Source organism: Montipora foliosa, chromosome 4, assembly GCF_036669935.1.
Source record: "Montipora foliosa isolate CH-2021 chromosome 4, ASM3666993v2, whole genome shotgun sequence".
NCBI lineage: Eukaryota > Metazoa > Cnidaria > Anthozoa > Scleractinia > Acroporidae > Montipora > Montipora foliosa.
Window position 1 is genome coordinate 30,059,777 of NC_090872.1, and position 20,562 is coordinate 30,080,338.

Genomic DNA, 20,562 nt, shown 5'->3' on the forward strand with positions numbered 1-20,562 from the left:
TTATTTGTCTGTCGTTTGATTGAACTGTGAGACAGTGACTAGGTCACTTGTGTTCATTTTGTTTACTTTTATTCCAATTATTTTCAACTTCTTTTCATTATCCTAATTTCTATTATTTGCTTGTTTACCCATAATTACTCAATTTCCTCATATTTTTGCCTGTGTAGTTGTGTTATCCCCACACATTTCTCTTACCTAATTCCTGTTGTGTAGGAGTGGTAAACTCCTTCTTCCCTTAGGTAAATCCTGTATTAGTGGGTAGTAGATTTACCCCCTTGCCTTATTTGGTTTTTAGTTAGTTTTCTATTTTCCTAAAATCCATTGTAAATTGGCTACCATTTACTTGAAGTAAGTTCAGTCGGTTCAGTTAATTTATGTGAAGAGTGTCAGTCTTAAAGACAAGTCATTTTCCAAGTCTTCTGAGGTGTGTAGTTATCAATAACATTTGGTATGTTATCAGTATTTTCCTATTTCTTTATTTATGCCTAGCCTTTAATTTAGTTACTACGTATAGCTTTCTGTTCTTGATTTTAGTTCTTAGCAGTGATTGCAAAATTTCATTTGCTATTGTCTAGCTTTATTTATCTATGTTGACCTTTAGTCTGGCACAGCATGTGATTTGCGCCTTGAATATTTTTGCTGTTTTCCAATGAGTAATTGCTGTATTTTTGTCTCCTGCTTTGTATCATTTTAATTGCATTTGATTCCAAATGATCCGTTTGTTACCATTATTTCACAATTACTAGTTTCAATGTACTATTGTGGGATTATTGTGCAATATGTAATTTGAAGCTCTTGCTTTTTTCAAATCCATGCTTCATATAATAGTTCTTGGATAATTTTATGACATTGTTTAGTTTGTTTACAATTTGAAGTCATCTTACTCGTTTTGTTGGTAATTTCTTTGCCTTTTAGTTTGCAAGCATGTTTCTTCATGTATCAGCTATTTACCATAGTTTTTATTGTTCAGCAAGTGTAAATAATATCAATTTACTATGTTAAATCCATTGGCTTATTGTGGCTTTGTTTATTTGTTCGTTCCCGATCTCGATCTACTGTGTTTGCGTAGGTATAAATGATTTGTGTTAGAAAGTTATTTCCCACTAGATAATGTTTTACCGAAAGACTTGGCAGCGGATAACCACATGAAATTAAAATTTTTAGAGTTATGAAAAATGGGGCGAGACAAGAAGGAAATTAACGCTTGCAGACAAACCCCTGCATTTTGAAAACCGGCAAGTTGACCTGTGATGCATGTCATCAGCTGTCATAAATTGACCAAGAAAATATTTGGTCTTCCATAGTGGAAATTGAACTTTGTGCAAGAGAAGGTTAAAAAAATTGGCAGGGAAAATAACGTGCATAACAGGCATTTCTACACACGTGTAAATGAGCACCTTTTCTGGGATAAAAATTATCATATTTTCAAGCATCTTAGTCTGTCTAAACATTGTCAGGATAATTGCGATGTTTCTTGCTTAGAATTTAGTGAAAATGCTACCTCTTTCTATCAACTCAAAAACAGGGAGAGCTTCCATATTGAGCAGATGAAACCGGCCAAACTCAACAAACAAGTTGATCCTGTCGGTTTAGCATTACACTTTTAAAATTTACCATTGTGTCAGTTACAGTATGTTTTCTATAATATCGTTGGTTTATAGTTTGAGTTTCACCTCCTTGTAAGGAACATTTAAGAGCGCCTCTCAGCAATTTTCACCTAAGAATGTGCAAGATAAAAAAATCGAAAATTGCCAAAATTTGTCACAATAAAGGACTACCAAAACCATTTTTAGACTTTTTCGGTATGGGGCCTTGCGAGCGAGTGAAAACGACTCCAAAATGTCGCTTGTTTGAATCGCTCTTTTTGAAATAACGAACGAGTAACTTGAAAATCAAAACAACATGGCACAGCTAGAGTAATTCATTCACCCTTTAGCGCTGTTAACGGTACAATATACCAAAACTGGAATTTTGACCAAACTTTAAAACTTGACCTTTTTTAGATTGATTACAGACCCTTGCAAAACAAATCTGGAATATTCTGGTTATTTCCAGAATTTTTCTTAGGATATGACAAAAAAAATTTCTAGAAATTCCTAGAATTTACCAGTTTCCTTTTCTGGAAAATTCTAGAAAATTCTAGAATGTTAATGAAACATGCTAATTAGGGAAGACATTTGCCAGCTTTATTCCAGAAATCATAATCTGGGATCAAATCAGGTTTTTCTAGCTTTTTCCAGCTTGTTACAAATGCTGCTTTCTAGATTTTTCTAGACATTCCTGCATGCTATTAAATGAAAGCATGTGAAGATCATGTATTAATTTCCAGCTTTTTTCAAGGATATTCCAGTTTTTCATGATTTTCCTCTGCCTTTTCCAACCAGTTAATTTTATTCCTTGATGGTTTTAGCTTTTGGTTCCTTTAAGGCAATTCAGCCATTGGTAACTTTTTAAATTTATCAGGAGTGACTTTACTAAGCTTCTTACTCTAAGCAGTCAAATGCACAACAAAAACAGGCATCATTTTCTTGTCTGTATAAAGAACTACCAAAGATCATTGAATACTTTGTTTAACTATAAAGTTATTGGTCATTAGTGGTAATCAGGCAGTCATGTCTTGTACCTTCCCTTGTAGAACCAGACACTGTGTAATCTATGTAAATCATATTTAACGACCTTATGTAAATGGTATGTTATGATATACATAAATTGGATACAGAAGCCTTATTCAAAGGCTATGTTATACGTATGCCTCATGTATATATTTTGAAAGGAAATGCTATGTTTTATCTAGTCAAATGGAACCTTTACGTAGCATATGTAAAGGCTATGTTATGGGGTTTTTGTGTCCAAAAATAAAAATGGTTTCAACATAGTTTATGCGTAGATTCGAAACAGAAAATACACAACACATACATAATTATCCTGCTCCTATAAAATAATGTTCCATCAAATCAGAAATGTGCTGGAAACTACAAAAAATCCATTGTAGTCAAGCTATTAACAGTTATTACCATAGCTCACAGACAAAAACAATTAGACGACAGATTTTAAAGCAGTAATATATTTTTATTGCATGAACCTAAGCATTTAATTCATGCCAAAATCTTTGAATTGGGTTCTTGTTTTAAATTTAACGAGACCCTCCGTAAGGGTACACTGGGTTGCCTGTGGTATGTGCACCGTTCCAGACAATTTTTTTTCAAGTTGGGGGGTCATTAAGACCATTTAAGGGGTCACCCAGAAGTCATACCAGCAGAGGCCCTTTGGCTCACAGGTCCTCACACGTTCGCACGACGAACAGATCCTTTTCTGAGGTTAAAAACCTGGCTACCAGCCTATTAATTATTCATTTGTCGGAAAGAAGAAATTCCTGTCCTCTTTGGAAATTTTAGACACGCATTGCTTACATGTGGTAGTGAAGTAAAACAGCAATTTATTCCATGCAAAAAGTCAACTGAGCTGTGTGTTGTCTTCCAGGAGATTCAAGTTGTCCTTGCATAATATGTAGCTCTAGCAGTGCACGATATTGATTTGGTATTGTCTATCATTGTAGTGCCATGATAGAAGTCTTGGGTAAATAGCCTGAGAGGACATGTGGTTACTAGCAAAGTACTGAACCCAGAAAGATTGAAGAAAATGAATGGGAAGTGAGAAACATTGGCTTCTGGGCTGACATGTTGATAATTTTCAAGCTCCCTCACATCTTTTTTCACCTCAAGATTAAGGGTGCCCTCTGAGCAGCTGACAGCTTTGTAATTCTAAAGTTTACTAAAGTTTACTAAGTTAAATCCTATCTGGCGGGGTTAGTATCTGGATGGGTGACCTCAAACATATACCCCTTCGTAAAACAGGAGCATTGGACCGAAAATACTATTAACGCTAACCAATGCGAACTCAGCAAGGTACAGATTTTGTTAGCTTGCTTTATGCAAAAACAAATATTGATGCAAAAGTAAATTGATACACAGTTTTTAGAAAGAGCAGAAGGAAGTTTCCTGGACGGTCGTTCGAGAATAGCATATTTACGACATGAAAACAACATTAACTTTGAACCGTGAATATAGAATATAAAAAGTTACGATCAGCGACAAACATTTTGGGGAGATTTTTGCTACGTTCAATTTTGTTATTGTACTTTTGGTTGCACAAATTAATTGCAAAATCGAAAGTGACATCGCCGGAATTCAGCGGGCGCCGTGATTAATTTTGTGTCAAATGATGGCAAGGTACCGGGTTTTCGTAAGTTTCTTTTTCTGTCAAGTGTTATAGAGTTTGACAATAAATGAGCAAAGTCAAAAACAAAGATCACAATCGCCCAAACTCTTGAGGTTGACCCCGAGGTTGACCATTGTTTCTGCTGAGTCAAAAATTTACTCTCCAAGACAAGGTTATGTATCACCAGGTAATTCCATCATTTTGGAAATAGCAGCTACTTTATTGTTCATCGGCGTCACAATTTAGTTTTGTCCAATATACACAAACGGATACGATTCGTCAATTCCGATAGTCCATTGGTACCATTGAAAAGACGAAGATGGGAAAACGAACTTTCCTTGTAACGATGGATGTCACAAGTCTATATACAAATATACCGCAAGAAGAGGGAATCACTACAGTATGCAATGCGTACGAAAATTTTCACAAAAATAACCCTCCAATTCCCACTAACTATATCAAAGAAATGCTAAGACTTATACTTAAAGAGAACTCTTTTCAATTCAACGGAAAGAACTATCTTCAAATTCACGGTACCGCTATGGGTACGAAAATGGCCGTTGCTTTCGCAAACATCTTTATGGCCGACATCGAGACAGAAATTCTTAGCAAAAGCGTCATAAAGCCACTGATTTGGAAACGATACATTGACGACATTTTTTCGTTGTGGGATGTCAGCAAACAGGATATAGACAAGTTCATCACACAAGCAAACTCACACCACCCTACAATAAAATTTACGGCTGAGATCTCGAACACTGAAGCCACATTCCTAGACACTGTTGTATACAAAGGCAAACGTTTTCAAAATCAATCCACTCTGGATGTAAAAACACACTTCAAGCCAACTGAAACCTTTCAGTACACCCATTTTTCCTCCTGCCACCCACCAGGTGTCAAAAAAGGATTCGTGAAGGGCGAAGCCCTAAGACTCCTATGCACTAACTCTTCAGAAACAATTTTTGAAGAGAACATTAACAAATTTAAATCACGTCTCCTTGCTAGAGGTTATCCGAAACGTCTGATTGAGACCCTTCTATCGGACATTAAATTTACAGAAAGGGAATCAGCGCTGAAACAAAAAAATGAAGACCCAAAGGATATCTTGCCCTTTGTGACACAGTATCATCCGGGAGTGCCACACCTTAAAAAAGTTTTATTAGAAAAATGGCACTTGATACAAAATCAGCCTTCTCTACGGCAAATTTTCATAGAGCCACCACTCATATCCTTCAAAAGAGGAAAATTTCTCAAGGACGTGCTTGTGAGAGCGAAACTTTAAAGAGGTCAAAGACCAAAAAATACAATACAATAGCCTCATGTGAGAGTGAAACTTCAAAAACCAGAAATACGGTACAAAAATCTCAATTGTTAAGGAGTTGTGTAGGCCTGTCAATCCTTGCTACCTACTAATATTCCTCGTTCTGTAAGCCAACCACACAAAACAAGTTGGCTTTTACAACAAAGAAAAAGCATGTACGCAATAATTATTATGAATGTTCCTTGTTCGAAAGCCAACCACAAAAAACAAGTTCGCTTTTACACCAAGTAAAAGCACGCAATAATTATCATGAATATTCCTCGTTCTGTAAGCCAACCACGCAAAACAAGTTCGCTTTTACACCAAGTAATAGCGCGCTATAATTATTATGAATATTCCTCGTTCTGTAAGCCAACCACGCAAAACAAGTTGGCTTTTACAACAAAGAAAAAGCATGTACGCAATAATGATTATGAATATTCCTCGTTCTAAAGCCAACCACGCAAAACAAGTTCGCTTTTACACCAAGTAATAGCGCGCCATAATTATTATGAATTCATAAAGGCCACCTTTTCTAGCGAACAGTTTTTTGAAACAACATATTTGCTATTAGAGGCAAAAACCCCTTCCAATTTCATTACGTGCGTGAAGAGAAAAAACTCAGTCGTGTCAAATATGCGCAATATTACAACAAACTGAAATTTCAGGATCAAACCGTTTCCATGAAGAACCTTTTCCTTGAATAATGAAGCACAAAATAGACGACAAGCTTCCTTTCAAATAAGCCTTGGCTGTCACATTTCCAATTATTTTTTCTTACCTGAAGACTGTGCAGAGTTGATCACAGATCCACGCAAGGTGTTCGATTCGTTCTTGGTCTTTTCAAAACAAAATAGAAAATAGAGCTAAATATTGTTACCTCTTACCATTAATTATCTGAAAATAAGTCCTACAATCTTCTAATTTGCAAAATCAAAAAAAAAAAAAAAATGAAACTGGAAGTATGAGACAAGATATGACAAAGTCATAAATGCTAGCGCCTTCATTTTTTGAATGACCTTTACAAAAGAGTGATAAATGTATTTTTTTGGATTATAGTCTCTATGACTCAATCAATAAAACTGGAATTTTGCAGAGTGGTTAAGCATTTGAATCAAAAACCCTCTGAGTGGAGTCGGAATGTATGGCAAAAACATCTACTTCGTGTACGAAATACAGATGACATAAAATAATGGAAACAGGGGACAAGAAACAATATCACACCAAAACATAACGTTTTGCAAACAGTAGTTAAACAATAATTATGTTACCATTTGTGTCTGGTTCCCCACGAAGGAGCCATATTAAATTAAAGATGAACTGTCCAAGTGAAATTAAGATTGGTTATTTAATAGTAATACATGAAGCAGCAGTTAACCTAGCAACCTTTGTAGCTTTCTTAATTGGTGTTGATAGAAGAATCCTCCTTACAAGAAGGGGTTTCTCTCCACTAACTAAAACATTCACTAATTAGCAGGTAGTTTGAGGGGAATATTGTGTGTGAATGGTGGCTGAGTTGAGGAAACATCATACGCAAAAGTTAGGGTTAGTCTGTAGAATGAGGGGGAGAAATTTACAAAGCAAACTCTCAACCCCAAAATAAGGCTAACAAATGAAACAAATTCTGTGTGAAATTAAAAACTTTAATCACAGAAACAGCCAGATAGTACATGTATTAAAAACTGAATCACGTAGGAGGGATTGACAAATATTTGACCATAAACATTATTCAGCAGACGTGGCCGGCTTGGCGGTGATATCTCCAAAAAGGCTCGTGGTGTATGAGGCCACCTAAGCAGAAACAGCCACAAGTCAAAAAGGGACCTTGCCGAGTGCTGGAAGATGTACTCACTAGATGCAGATGTAGAAGTCCTTTAAGGCCTTTTACTGACACCTTGAAAACAATATGAAACAGAGAGTTACTGTATTGATATGTACTATTTGATTGAGTAAAAGGGCTAGATCGGACACATTTTTTTTTCTTTTCTTTAAATAAGCCCTCAGACCCCCAAAAATAGATGCCTGTGATCCTTGAGTGTGAAATAGTTATGCTATATTTTTTAAGTTCTCTGTGTGGTGTTGCTAGTCAAGCCTAACAATAAATACAGTAATTGTTATTTTTACTGGGTTGCCGTAGGCATCCCAGTCGGAAAATGGGTAGATTATTATTATTTTTTTTATTTTCCGTGTCGGTAAAAGTCTTGCCCGTCAGTCCCCTGCTAAGTGGTGTCTTTCTGCATAGAGCCCTCTGCCCGTATTTTCTTAGGATAGAGAGGGTAGTGGAAATACGTAGACTTCTCTGGTGGACACAGTAGAATGATAAACTTAACCTGCAATGGCGTCGAAAGTCATGTAACGCAAATGGCGTTTTAGTGGATCTTAAACAAAATATACCCTTATGGAGCTCAATAATGGAAAGTCAGTTGGATAAACTAGGCGGGCGGTGAAAACAAATACCTGGAATTGTAAAAGCGACGAGTAATGGACTTCGACAACAATCTATAGCCCGTCGAGCAGAAATCAAAGTGAGCTGTATTTACCTGAAGTACATGGTAATTTGACACGATTGAGTTTCTTGTCTTCACGCACGCAATGAAATAGGAAGAGGTTTTCGCCTCTAAGAGCAAATATGTTGTTTGTTTCAATAAATTTTTTGCTGGAAAAGGATTCTGTGATATTTTCTGCCTTTGTGAATTATAATATCATGTTGTGTATTGAATTTTCGAGCTTAAGGTTGAAATGTGATATGGGAGAAGTTTTTTAGTATTGCTCTGTAAGCAGGAAGGGTTCACAGGCCTGTTAGCGTGCTTGAGTTTCAACAAAATGAGCCCCAAAATCAGTGAAAAATTGTGACGCAGATGAATCATAAAGTAGCTGCTATTTCCAAAATGATGGAATTACCCGGTGATAAATATCGTCGTACGCGTCTTGGAGAGTAAATTTTGACTTTGCATAAACAAGAGTTGGGCGATTGTGATCTTTGTTTTGACTTCGCTCATTTCAGTGTCAAACTTTATAACACTTGACAGAAAAAGAAACTTACAAAAACCCGGTATCTTGCCATCATTTGACACAGATACTTCACTGTTTGGCGAGTAAACATGCCGCGGTAACTTAATCACGGCCGCCCGCTGAATTCCGGCATGTCACTTTCGATTTTACGATTTATTTGAACGTAGCAAAAATCTCCCAAAATAATTGTCGCTGATCGTAACTTTTTATATTCTATATTCATGGTTCAAAATTAATATTGTTTTCATGTCGTAAATATTTTACTCTCGATCGACCGTTCCGGAAACTTCCTTCTGCTCTTTCTAAAACTGTGCATCAATAGATATTTGCTTTTGCATCAATGTTTGTTTTGCATAAAGCAAGCTAACAAAATCTGTATTTTGCTGAGTTCGCATTTGTTAGCGTAAATAGTATTTTCGGTCAGATCCTTGTGTTTTAGTAGGGGTTTACTGTTTTTGGTCTCCCATCCTAATACTAACCCCGCCCGAAAGGGCTTATTTTCCGGTGAATTTTAGTATTAAAAGCATTCAGATGCCGAGAGGGCACACTTGTGGTGAAAAGAAGTTGTGAGGGAACTTGAAAATTATCAACATGTCAGCCCAGAAGCCAATGTTTCTCGCTTCTCTTTTATTTGTTATTCTTCGGAGACTGGAATGCTGTATTTCAATACCACACAATTCAATGCCTTCTGATTTTCTGTAACACGTACCACAGGCAACCCAGTGTATGCTTCACGGAAGCATCTCGTTTAAGGTATGTTCCAGGGCTCATGCTCTTAATTATTTTATTTATGTTTCACACTGTGGAACAAAATGTTATCATATTGATCAGCCACAGGTCAGCTTATTTGTTGGGGCCAAACTGCACAAAGGCAAAGAAAACAATATGGGGTTTGGGAGGGGATGGGGAGTCTTAAAACGTAGCAGTAGTGATAGGCTACAAATTGCTTTTCTTCAGGGGAGGATATTCTACAAGGAACTGGAATCATTGCTTTGTCCTCAGATGGTACAAAATATGAAGGAGTTGCCATGGAATAGTATGGCTTTTTTGCATAGTCATACCTAAGGGGGCAAGGACATGGTATTTACAATAACTTATCAGTTTTGCATTGTTTTGCTGTGATCCATTTTAAGTTTAGTCTATATAATTATTACCTCGAGATCAAACATTGTTTGCCATGTTATGAAGTGTTCTTACACATCTGTCCTTCTGTGGAATGTTTGTTTCCAGGCTTTAAAGTAATTAAGTAGTTGGTTTAAGTTGGTAACACGTTGATCTGTTATTGACTGCAGTGGACTGTTATCTTTGAAGACATTCCAAAGCATTTCACATTTTCATAAGTTCTTGTATCTTTTCTGTGGTGTTTTCATGCAAAGCCATGTCTTTGCAAACTTTTTCGGACAGAGTATTAACAGCAAGCTTTACTCGTATTTTATTTAAATTATCAAGATGGAATTACAAGCGCCTTGATTAAACCGTATTTGTTGTTTGTTGATTTTCCCAAGCGGGTGAAATCTTGCAAATAGTTTTAAAATATTGTTGGTAAAATTGACTGCGGCGGGGAATCCGATTCGTCGCGAGCGATTTTAAGTGAGCAAGTTTGAAGTTCTGAAACGCTGCTATATCCAAATATATCCACCTGGTTTTTTACTATGTTATGTAAAAGCTATCGATCTTAAACATATGTAAAATTTAGAGTGGAGTAATGTGGACTACTCCTAAAAGAAGCAGCGGAACACGGCTTGGTCAGAATACCGGTCGTTTCGCCACCATATGAAGTCGGTTCGCCAACGTCCAAAAACACCTTTTTCGTTGAAAATAATTGTCAATTAGATAACTTGCAATTCACTTCATGAGAGGGATTGTTGATGTGAACCGCCATATTTGTTATTGAACCTTTCAATGCGCCCCAATCCCCCCTCATTTTATTAGGTTTCTTTATTGATAGTTTATTGCTGGTCATATTCTTTTGCAAACTTGGTGGCTCCTAAAGGAGCCGTTTTTTGGTTGTGATTTTTACTGACTTCTTCAGTTTCCACGAGTGGGGCCGTTGAGATGTGAGGACGTTTTCAGCAACTGTGCGGCGGTCTTCTCTTTCCTTTCGTACTTCTCCCAGCTGTCGAATAGCCTCGCCTGTTTCGATACTGCTTCAGTTTTTCATCGGACACAAATGCTAGGATATTGATTAGTAGAAAGAGGTTTAGATAGTTTTACTAATACTTGGAAGCTGCATATGCATAAAACGTTTTCGAGTTCGGTTCCTTACTATAATACTTGGAAACTGTTTTCCCAGTTCGATTCCGAATATTGCGTTGTCTTTATCTTTACTTTAATGCTCAATAGACTGCATAATGTTTTCTCAGTTTTATTAATTTATGACCAAACAGTGATTAATACCTTCTTGTAGTCTTTTTCTTTCTTGTTGGCCATCAGGACAAACACAAGTGGGACTTGCTTTGCATATTCCCCGGATCGGACGAAAGCATTCACCGTCAGTAGCTGCTTGAATGGGTGTCGCACAAGCTTGAAGGTTCCGTCCATGTACCAGGATTTAGCCTTGGCCAGGGTATATAGCTGCTCCTGTCTGGCGAAGATCAGATGCCTTTCTGCTTAACTGTCAGGTCGGCTTGGAAGAAACCGGGAGGGAGACATTCCTCGACGAGTTCGAAGTCCAGATCTTTCGGTTGCTCGGGTCTGAGTTTCTGCCGGAGTCGGTTGGCAGCTCTAGCCACATGCGCGGGCTTAGGGAGGGCTGGACAAGGTGCAGCAGTCAGTTCATCTAACATGACCTAAAAAAAAGGAAGGAAAATTTGACTGTCTCGTCTATGAGATGCTTTTCATCAAGCAGCAATTCTAGTCTCAACACACAGATTCCTCGCAGACTGATTCCATTCACGGAAAGCTCTTTGTTTAAGAACATTCCATCACCTATTGTCGTTTTAGTATTGTGAAAAAACAAGCATACCAAAAGATGGCGGAATGTCAAAGGCATCCATGTCTTCCTCGATTCTGCTACTCTCCCCAATTGGATCAGTGATCTCACTGCAATATAGGCATCGCCAAACCACCTCTAATCCTGTCTTAACAGCATCTCTATACTGCTGTCTCGAAATTCCCGTGTTGCAACGTCGATGTTGTCATTTGTCGCAGCCATCGCGGAGGAGCACTTCCAGTCTCGCTGTTACTTCCTCATTGCAATAGATACAATAATAGCTTTCCATCTCGAGTGACTCTTGTAAACATATTTGATCAGCGAAAATACTTCGATAAGATGAGTGGGTTGAATTGAACAGAAAATCACAGCCCTTTTATACAGCAATGCCTGATTAAGCCGGATCAAAATCGCAGGAATTTGACTGGCAGATATTGTTGGTGTTATCTGTTCTTTCTTGTAGTTACATATCATTAAACGTTTAAACAATATGCTATTTAAGTTGAAAAAGTTCTCACCTCCTTTGCAACATGCCGCACAAGTGAAGTTAATGAGCTCACATTGTTTTTATCGCGTTTCTAATTCTTCCCGTAACAGAGAGAAAAGAGACCGGTAGAGAAGCAGGCTGTAGGGGGAACATTTAATAGTTCAGTGGGGGAAGGAAAAAGTTTTGCCGCAATTATTTAATCAGTGTTTCAAACAATGCAAAAACCCTCTGCGAGAGTAGAACAAACACGTAGGCGAAATTTGCAGGAAACAAGTGAACGTTTCTAAGCGCGTAATCAAACAAACATATTTCAACTCGATGGCTCTTTAACTACGCAAATGTTTAATAAAAAGGTTTTACAGCCGGTTTATGCTCACAAATAAAGCCGTGGATGGCGTGGGAGGCAGAGAGAGAGAGAGAGAGAGAGATTGGGGAGAGTGGAACGAACATTTTCAAGCCGAATCAAACAATTCATCTTGGATCAAAGGTCACATTATCTTCTTTTGGTAATTTGTAAATAAAATTCAGATCTATTTCACAAAGTATTTTGGATGTTGGCGAACTGACATATAAGCGTTGGCGAACTGACATTATTAGACGTTGGCAAATAGACTTCATACGTTGGCGAACAGGTCGTTGGCGAGCTGACACGTTGGCGAAACGACCGGTTACCCTTGGTCATGGTAAGCAGGACATACCTGCATTCGACACTGTCTTTCTTCAGTCAAATTTAAGCAGCTTCCGACGAAAATACTTGACAGACAAAATAGTATTGAGTTTTGGGTCAAAAATATCAAAAAGGCCTTTAAATAATACACTAATGGTGGCCCAAAAATAAAGAAAGAAAACTTGATTTCTGGTTCGTGAAGAGGACATTTTTGGCAGCCATTAATTGCACCGGAAACGCGGAAGGAGCGCTCGTGCCAGTCCTTCTCCGCATCGCACATTGGACCAAGAGCGGAATGCCCGTTTCACCGCCCTATAAGCGCCATGCTGCTGACTGCTGACCAAAACGAAAAGGACGCATTAGTTCCCGATCCTGTCTCTCACGTGTTATCCAAGATGGCGGAGGATGACAATCTTTCTACGGAGCAAGATTCGAAAGATACTGGAGTTCATTGAAAGGATTAAGTGCTGACTTGGAGTGTGTAATTTTCGAGAGTAATGCATCATGTTCCTTTTGGAATAAGGCCGATTATGACACTCAGAGAGCATCAAACAAGGTAATCCGTTGATTGGTTTTTCTCACAACCTATTGAATACATCGGAATAAAAGCTTTCTTTTTCATTTCTCCACGTACAGAGTGCTTTTATGTTCAAAGTTTGGAGCCTTTAAAGGACATTGCGTAAGCTAAGTAAATGTGTTAACTCGAAAGATATCACATTCACATCCATAAGCTATTTCAGAGAGCTATGTGACCTTTAAATGGTATTGCAATAGTAATGGCATATGCTTTACACAGACTCAACTATGTAATGTAGCAAGTTACATAGTTATTACATAGCAAGTAAGGAGCAGTAAATAGCCTTTATATAGCTCAACATAGTTATATGATAAACTTTACATAGCGTTTACATATGTCTGGTTCTACAATGGAATTTTCTTACTTCTTAAATTTTATACATAATAAGAAACTGCATGCTAAACATTTCTTTAAGTTTTTATCTGAAAAGAGTTGAATTTATAGAATAGAAACTGTAATAAACTAAAAATTTGTTTCATTTGAGAAATGTTAAAATTGTTAACAACCTGTAGACTATTGCTAGTTTATTTCCAGTTTCCTGCAAGAAATGAAGACTGGAAGAAACTGTCATTTTCTGGCAGCACCTGATAGATGTATCAAATTCAAGCTATTTCCAGCTTTTGAAAGAACCCAAAACTTGCAAAAACTGGAAAACAATTTCTGGAATAAAAGCTGGAATTTGACTCTGGAATAAAGCTGTCACATTTTAGAAATTTCCAGAAATTTCCAGAACTTAACAGAAAGCTTGAAATTCATTTTGCAAGGGGTCAGTGCCAAATTTGTGCGAAATTCGACCGTCAAAAAGCATCTTGGTACATGGCTTTCTCAAACGAGACTATAATCACCGGAATAAGCAATGTTTCCGCTGCAATTAAATTCAATAAAATTTTTGGGTAAATGAAACGGAGGTTTTTTGAGGCCCAATTTCAACATGCTGTTTGTCAACAAAAGTCGACCTTTCACCACCAAAGCAGAGGCAAGGTATATTGAAACCACACACGCTAATCTCGATTTATTCACTAAACAATTCGAGACTCTACGTTTACTGACACAATACAACATGAATTGACTGGAACTACTGTAGGTCAAGGGGAACGTGTCATTGAAATTTAACTGTCTTGGTTTAAGAGTGACATATCCGGTAATTAAAATAACTGACCTAAAAATTTGCATACCAGCAAGATTCATTCCATTCCATATTTTTGCGCAAACAAGTTTCCTTAATTCACTTTGTGAACATACCTGCAAAACAAACAAAGAAAGGTATCCCCCTTTATGTAAGCACACGCTTCTTGGATTTTCCTCGAAGCCCTCAAACAACCATTGAACCAGTCGAACGCTTCATGACTTTCGTGAGTTGTGCCGTGATTGTGTCGTCAGAGCTGTCATGCAAGAGATAAGGCCAAAGCACACAGACCATTATGACTGCATGCGGTTCTATTCTGAGTTTGTTGGGGGAATTTGTGGCCCAAGTTCTGACAATCCAGCAAACGTTCAATGCGTAATAATAGCAAAATGTGATAAGGACATCAAGGCACACACGAGAAGTTATAAAGTGTTGGATTCTTCTCTGGATACAGAGGCTGGGCTTTTGCTCGCACGTGCGGGTGAGCTTTAAATTAAATCACTTAAATTAGATTGAGCAGAAAATCTCTTTGTGAAATCTACCTATTACAGACTTAATGTCAAAACCCGGCCACAAGAAATGGACCCTAAAAACACTGCTGCCACAGTGCCGCCGCAGTCGTGTTGTTGGATATACCTCGTTCGTTAATCCATCAGTGAGGTAAGCACCGCGACACTGTGGCACTAGCCAGTCTACTCAGCTCAATTTAACCGTAAGTCGACTAAGGCACTGCAGCACCAGCCATTCTACTGAATTCACTTTATCTGACACAAACTGCGCAAAAACCACTTTCGTTCAGTTCGGTACTGCGGCTAGCGTCGCGAACGTAAATGCTCCTTTGTGGACGGGTATTCAGCAATCGCTCCAATTGCGAAAATCGAGTAAGCAAGATATGTAAGACCATGTAATCATGTATCGTTGTACGAGACTGCGAGCACTCACTTTTCCAGTTGTCCCTGAAGCGAGTACAATGATCAGTGCAGCCAGATTTTATCACTGCCCGTGAAACTAACGGTTATTATTTTCTTATTAATTGCTTTTAAAAGGTGTTTTTGAGATAGATGATATAATTTTTGGGTACGACGATATGCCCACGGCATTGTGATCGATTTGGAATCCGATTGAGATGTAATAAGAAAAATTACGTCTGCCCACATGAATGGGCATCACACATGGCAGTGAAAGGGGAGTACGGATTAACCTTTGCTCAGTTTTAAAAACTTGACTTGCGCTTGACTTGCTGTTCTAGCGAAATTTCAACTATTTATAACCGAAGTTGTAGCACAGTGGCGAAGTTACCATGAAAACAAGATAGCCACTGAAAAGCACGCTATATTTTATCTTTAAACGCGAATATCTCAAAAAAAAATTCGGTGACTCCCATTTTTTATTGCTGGAGAGTAATTGGCACGCTAATACAAAACTCATTGCAAAGTTTAAAAAAATTCTTTGCAGCAGATTCATAGCCACCTTCACAATTGGGAAATTTTAATGTGGCTCTGAATCTGCTCCAGATTTTTTTTTCACTTTGCAAAGAGTTTCATCTTAGCCTGCTAATCACTTTTCAGCAATAAAAAATGGGGGACACTTTAGTTCGTTTTTGAGATACTAAGTGCTTTAACACAAAATATAGGGCGTTTTTAGATGGTTCTTCTGTTGCCATGGTAATTTATTACGTCACAGTAACATGTGCATCTTGTTTAACGATTATTGGCAGGGTTTCATGTGGTACCATAACATTGCCGTTAAGTGAAACAGCGTTATAGAGTTAGTCCGTCTAATGAGACATTCCCTCAAAAATGGTTGAAGCTGGTTTGAGCCACCTTGACACGCACGCGCTAGTTTCTGGATAGTTTATACATCAGTGTTTTCGACACATACAACGGAATTAGCATGCTTGTGGTCAATATAATTCTCTAAAACCCGCAGACCACCACACCGTGTATGTCTTGTAGGTTGGAAAGGATTTCTTGTTCGTTAAAGTTCAGAGAGAGAGAGCGAAATTTATTCTTAATCTAGGTGCAAGTTTCATTCAGAAAATGTGATTAAAATATTTTTTCAAGCATGACGAGACGCAGTGGGGTCTATCTGGAAGTATCCTGATGGAATGCGGGGTTTTTGTCCCCGCATTCCTTTTATAATTGAAACTCGGTACAGTGGTGAATGTAACACTTTGTAAGACCAAGGCGTTAAAGTCTGCCTTTAAGCTGTAAGCAAATGTCTTGTTAACGAAATTGGTTGACGTTTATTTCACTCAGCAGACACATGAGAATTAGAGCTTTAACGATGGAAGACAACAGAGCTATTCTAAACGGTGCACGTGGCTATTACATGTTAATTGTTGAGTGACGTTCGTACCACGTTCGGACGTGACTCAGGATCTTTATATTAGAGACTCATATGGTTGTTGGTTTTCGGGTTTTATATTTTGTCCAAAGAAAGGAATTTACATAACAACGACAAAGGGTTGACAGTTGAGAAAAGCTGCGAGATAATAAAAATTATGCGAATACTAATACACTTACACTTACACGCGTAAGCGTGTATCCAAAGGGAAAAATGTCACTTTTTGTTCTCTGCCTTTCGCCTTTGTTTAACTCGGGTGCCAAACTGAGGGGAACTTTGAAGGGTCTCTCTCTCTTCCAAAAGGAATCTAAGACAATTTCATGCTTCTATCTAAAAGTAATGGAGTATCTAATCTCTGTCACCACTCTCAACAAGTCTCTCATGCCATCAGACAAACGTCCTGATTTGACTTGAGTGAAATTCTCAACTGTGGATCGCGACTTGAGGAGATAAAACAAATCGAGAAGCAACATTTTCTTAATGCACTTCGTTATCTTTGTACTTTTAATACGCCAGTACATACAATCATTACTTTTCCCGTCAATTATATATTTCGACGCAGCTAAACCACGGTTTCATTTTTAATTACTTGGTGGGTCTAAATGCCACGTATTAAAAACTTGCAGAACCTAAATGACATTAGGAAGTACGGTAATTGTGAAGAAGAGCTCCCCAAAAAACCTGTCGGCCGACTGTCGGTCAACTGTTGGCCGACAGTCGGCCGACTGTTGCCCAACTGTCGGCCAACTGTTACTTGTCTATTGCTTCTAAACTACGCGAAAAGAGCTAAAGGCAGTTCATAACGATACCTTGAGCAGCACTTATACTACTAATATGGCTTTTGTCCACTGTTTTAGCGTTGGCTAGCGATACTTGCCCACAAAAAAAAAATCTCGCTTTTTAGATGTAAACTCAAGGAACTACACCAATGCGTAAATTAATTTAAACACTTGCCAAATTATATGCAGCGAAACCACGTCTTCGTCTTTAATTTTGCTCGGTAACATAATACATCGAATAGTGTGGTTCAGCATTGTCTGTACTCCTATCGACAACGATATTCATCGCAGTGGTCACAATGTTGACCTGTGATGACTAATATCGTTGTCGATAGGAGTACAGACACCTCTGAACTACATTCTATTTCTTTTTTACCACAGTAGTCAAGGAGGAAGGCAGGTTCGAGTTTGGAATTCGAGTTTACTCATTCAACGTCAAAGTAAATGTTTGTTTCAGAGCGTGCCCAAGATCAGAAAAAGAAAGAGCAAACGTTGTCAAAAACTTGCTAGCAATATGATTGGTTTATTTCCCAAAATGACGCGAACAGCGTTGTCAAGACTCTTAAAGTGCACCTAACCCCAAAATATTTTTTTCGCTAAAATGAATCTTAGTACCTGTTCGAAACGCATTGCGGTCATTTTTTCCTTTTTCTAACAAATCCTGCCATTTAATAGGCTTCGAAAGTTGCAAAAATCCAAGCATCTTTTGTTCACGACCGAGTCAGAAGAGGAGTGGGTCACAAACTGATTTACATTGCATTAACTCTGTAAAAATGCATGCAAAGTAGATTGTGACGTCAAATCAGGAATAGACCCACTCCCCTTCTGACTCGGTCATGAACAAAAGATGCTTGGTTTTTCGCAACTTTCGAAGCCTACAAAATGACAGGATTTGTTAGAAAAATGAAAAGATGGCCGCAATGCGTTTCGAACAGGTGCAAAGATTCAATTTAGCGAAAAAAATATTTTGGGGTTAGGTGCACTTTAATTAGTCAATCAGATTGCGAGATTACTGGTATTTGTTGTTGGTTTTTTTTTTTAATTTCTCGCTATTTCGTAATACTGCTTCAAAAAGTACATTATAAAAAAGGCATTCCGTTGGGTGTCTCAAAAACGAAGACCCTAAGACCCTGAAAACTCGAAAAAAGTAACTCAAACCCTAGGCCTAAAGTTGGTTTTTAGACTAGAGTGTAAAAGGGCCATGTACATCCGACGGGAAATAAAGATGTCCGGCCACGTGTGGAGAGTGGTTACCCCGCTAAATATGGCGGATCGCCCAGCTTTCACTTTGAAACAGGTTGTAGGGAATGAAGGACTTGAACTTCGCTTGAGGTAACTCAAAAATCCAACTTAAGGCCTACGGTTAGCCAAATTTTGGGTTTCGGGTTACTTTTTCGTGTTTTCGGGGTCTTCGGGTCTTCTTTTTTGGGACACCTCATTTCGTTTTCATCGACAAATATTGTATTGCTTGTCTGCAAATTGCTCATCAGTTTGCATTCGATTAAACTCATCATTGTCATAGTTCAAAATGAAATTTAGGTTAAAATAATTTTAACCCAGTTTGATTCTTCATTTCCTTAACTCAGTCATGAATAATTAAAATAGCCGCTGTAAAAGAAATAAAAAAGTAATAATGAGGGGACAATAATTATCATCCTCTAATATGTACTCAGTACATTCTTCCTAGAATAACATATCCGGGCAGGTGTGGTTGTTTTTTATCACTGCCTAAAAACACACCTGGTTTTTACTCAGATTAACGTGATTTACTTATAGAAATGTTGTAAATTGCAGACAAAAACAAACAGATAACTCCAATTCAAAATTAGTGCTACCAAAAGCTATTCTCGATTTGATGCAGTACAGGTGGGCAAAAAGCCTTAATGAATATTAGTAACTTTAACCAATATTTCAGACATCATCATTAGTAACCAAGCTGTTACATCAGGATAGGGCTGTTTAAAGTCAACAGTTGCACACTCCGATGATACGTCTGGATGCTACTGTCAGCCGCATTGGTAACCAAGCTTCTACAATAGGACAAGAATGTTAAAAGTCAATAGTTACACACTCCGACGACACATCTGGATGCCACTATCAACCTCATTAGTAACCAAGCTTTTACATTAAAACAAGAATGTTAAAAGTCAATAGTTGCACACTCCGACGACACATCTGGATGCCACTATCAACCACATTAGTATCGAAGCTTTTACAATAGGACAAAAATGTTTAAAGTCAATAGTTGCACACTCCGACGATATGTCTGTATGCCACTGTCAACCTCATCAGTAACCAAGCTTTCACAATAGGAAAGGATTTTTTAAAAGCAACAGTTGCACACTACGATGGTCTATATGGATCCTACTCGTAACATCACCAGTTCTAGCTGAAAACTGATCAATTAAGTTATGCAGAAGAGATTTAAAATATTGGAAGAGAATATTCCCCAATTTCATCAAGATTGGCCAGAATGCCACGTTTTGTTTGACCTAAAAGCAATAATAATATTGATACCTTTGTCGTAAAATATTGACTGACTACATTCTACATGTATTTACTTCCTACTTGATATACTAAAGCCTCAAATGATGGAAATTTGACAGACGTTTATATTATTGTCTAAAGAAAGTCACAAGTCTTAGGCTCAAGCTACAAGTAATGTGTTCTAAAATGTCATTGATAATGAATTAAATCCTGGAAAGCCACATATCTATGAATAATTACATTCTGGAGAGTCACATAGCAATAAGTATTTAGAAAGAAAGCTTCAATTTTACTTTCACACACATGACATCAACATTGTATTTTCCACTTTCTGTTTGTTCTTCATTTCTGTGAGCCTATCACAATTGAAGGATTCAGGGCCATAACTTCTTAATGCATTAATATTATTTACATCTTTAAGACAGTCAATTCATAAAGCTGGACTGCTCAGTTCTTCTTCGAGTAAAAACTCCACATCATCACGATTTCTAGGTGATCTAGAAAAAAAAAGGCAATAAGCAAGTCTTAACCATGCTTTTTTTCCAGGGGTGTTGATATCTTTACCTTGGCAACCCTTCATGTTCGGAGACGTAGTACATTGAGTAGGTATTGAATCGTCAATTAACAATAA

General features: G+C 37.8%; 1 protein-coding gene across 11 annotated transcripts in view; it reads left to right on the forward strand.

The window, feature by feature from the left end:
• LOC138000580 (tetratricopeptide repeat protein 28-like) overlaps positions 1-20,562 on the forward strand; it is a 39,280-nt gene that overhangs the window by 6,795 nt on the left and 11,923 nt on the right. For 2 of the 11 annotated variants that reach the window (XM_068847104.1, XM_068847106.1), the window contains exon 8: positions 9,488-9,610. The exons of 6 other annotated variants lie outside the window; for them this stretch is intronic. The gene's annotated coding sequence lies outside the window, so the exon portion shown is untranslated. 3 more of the 11 variants (XR_011123160.1, XR_011123159.1, XM_068847110.1) reach the window with 3 other exon arrangements.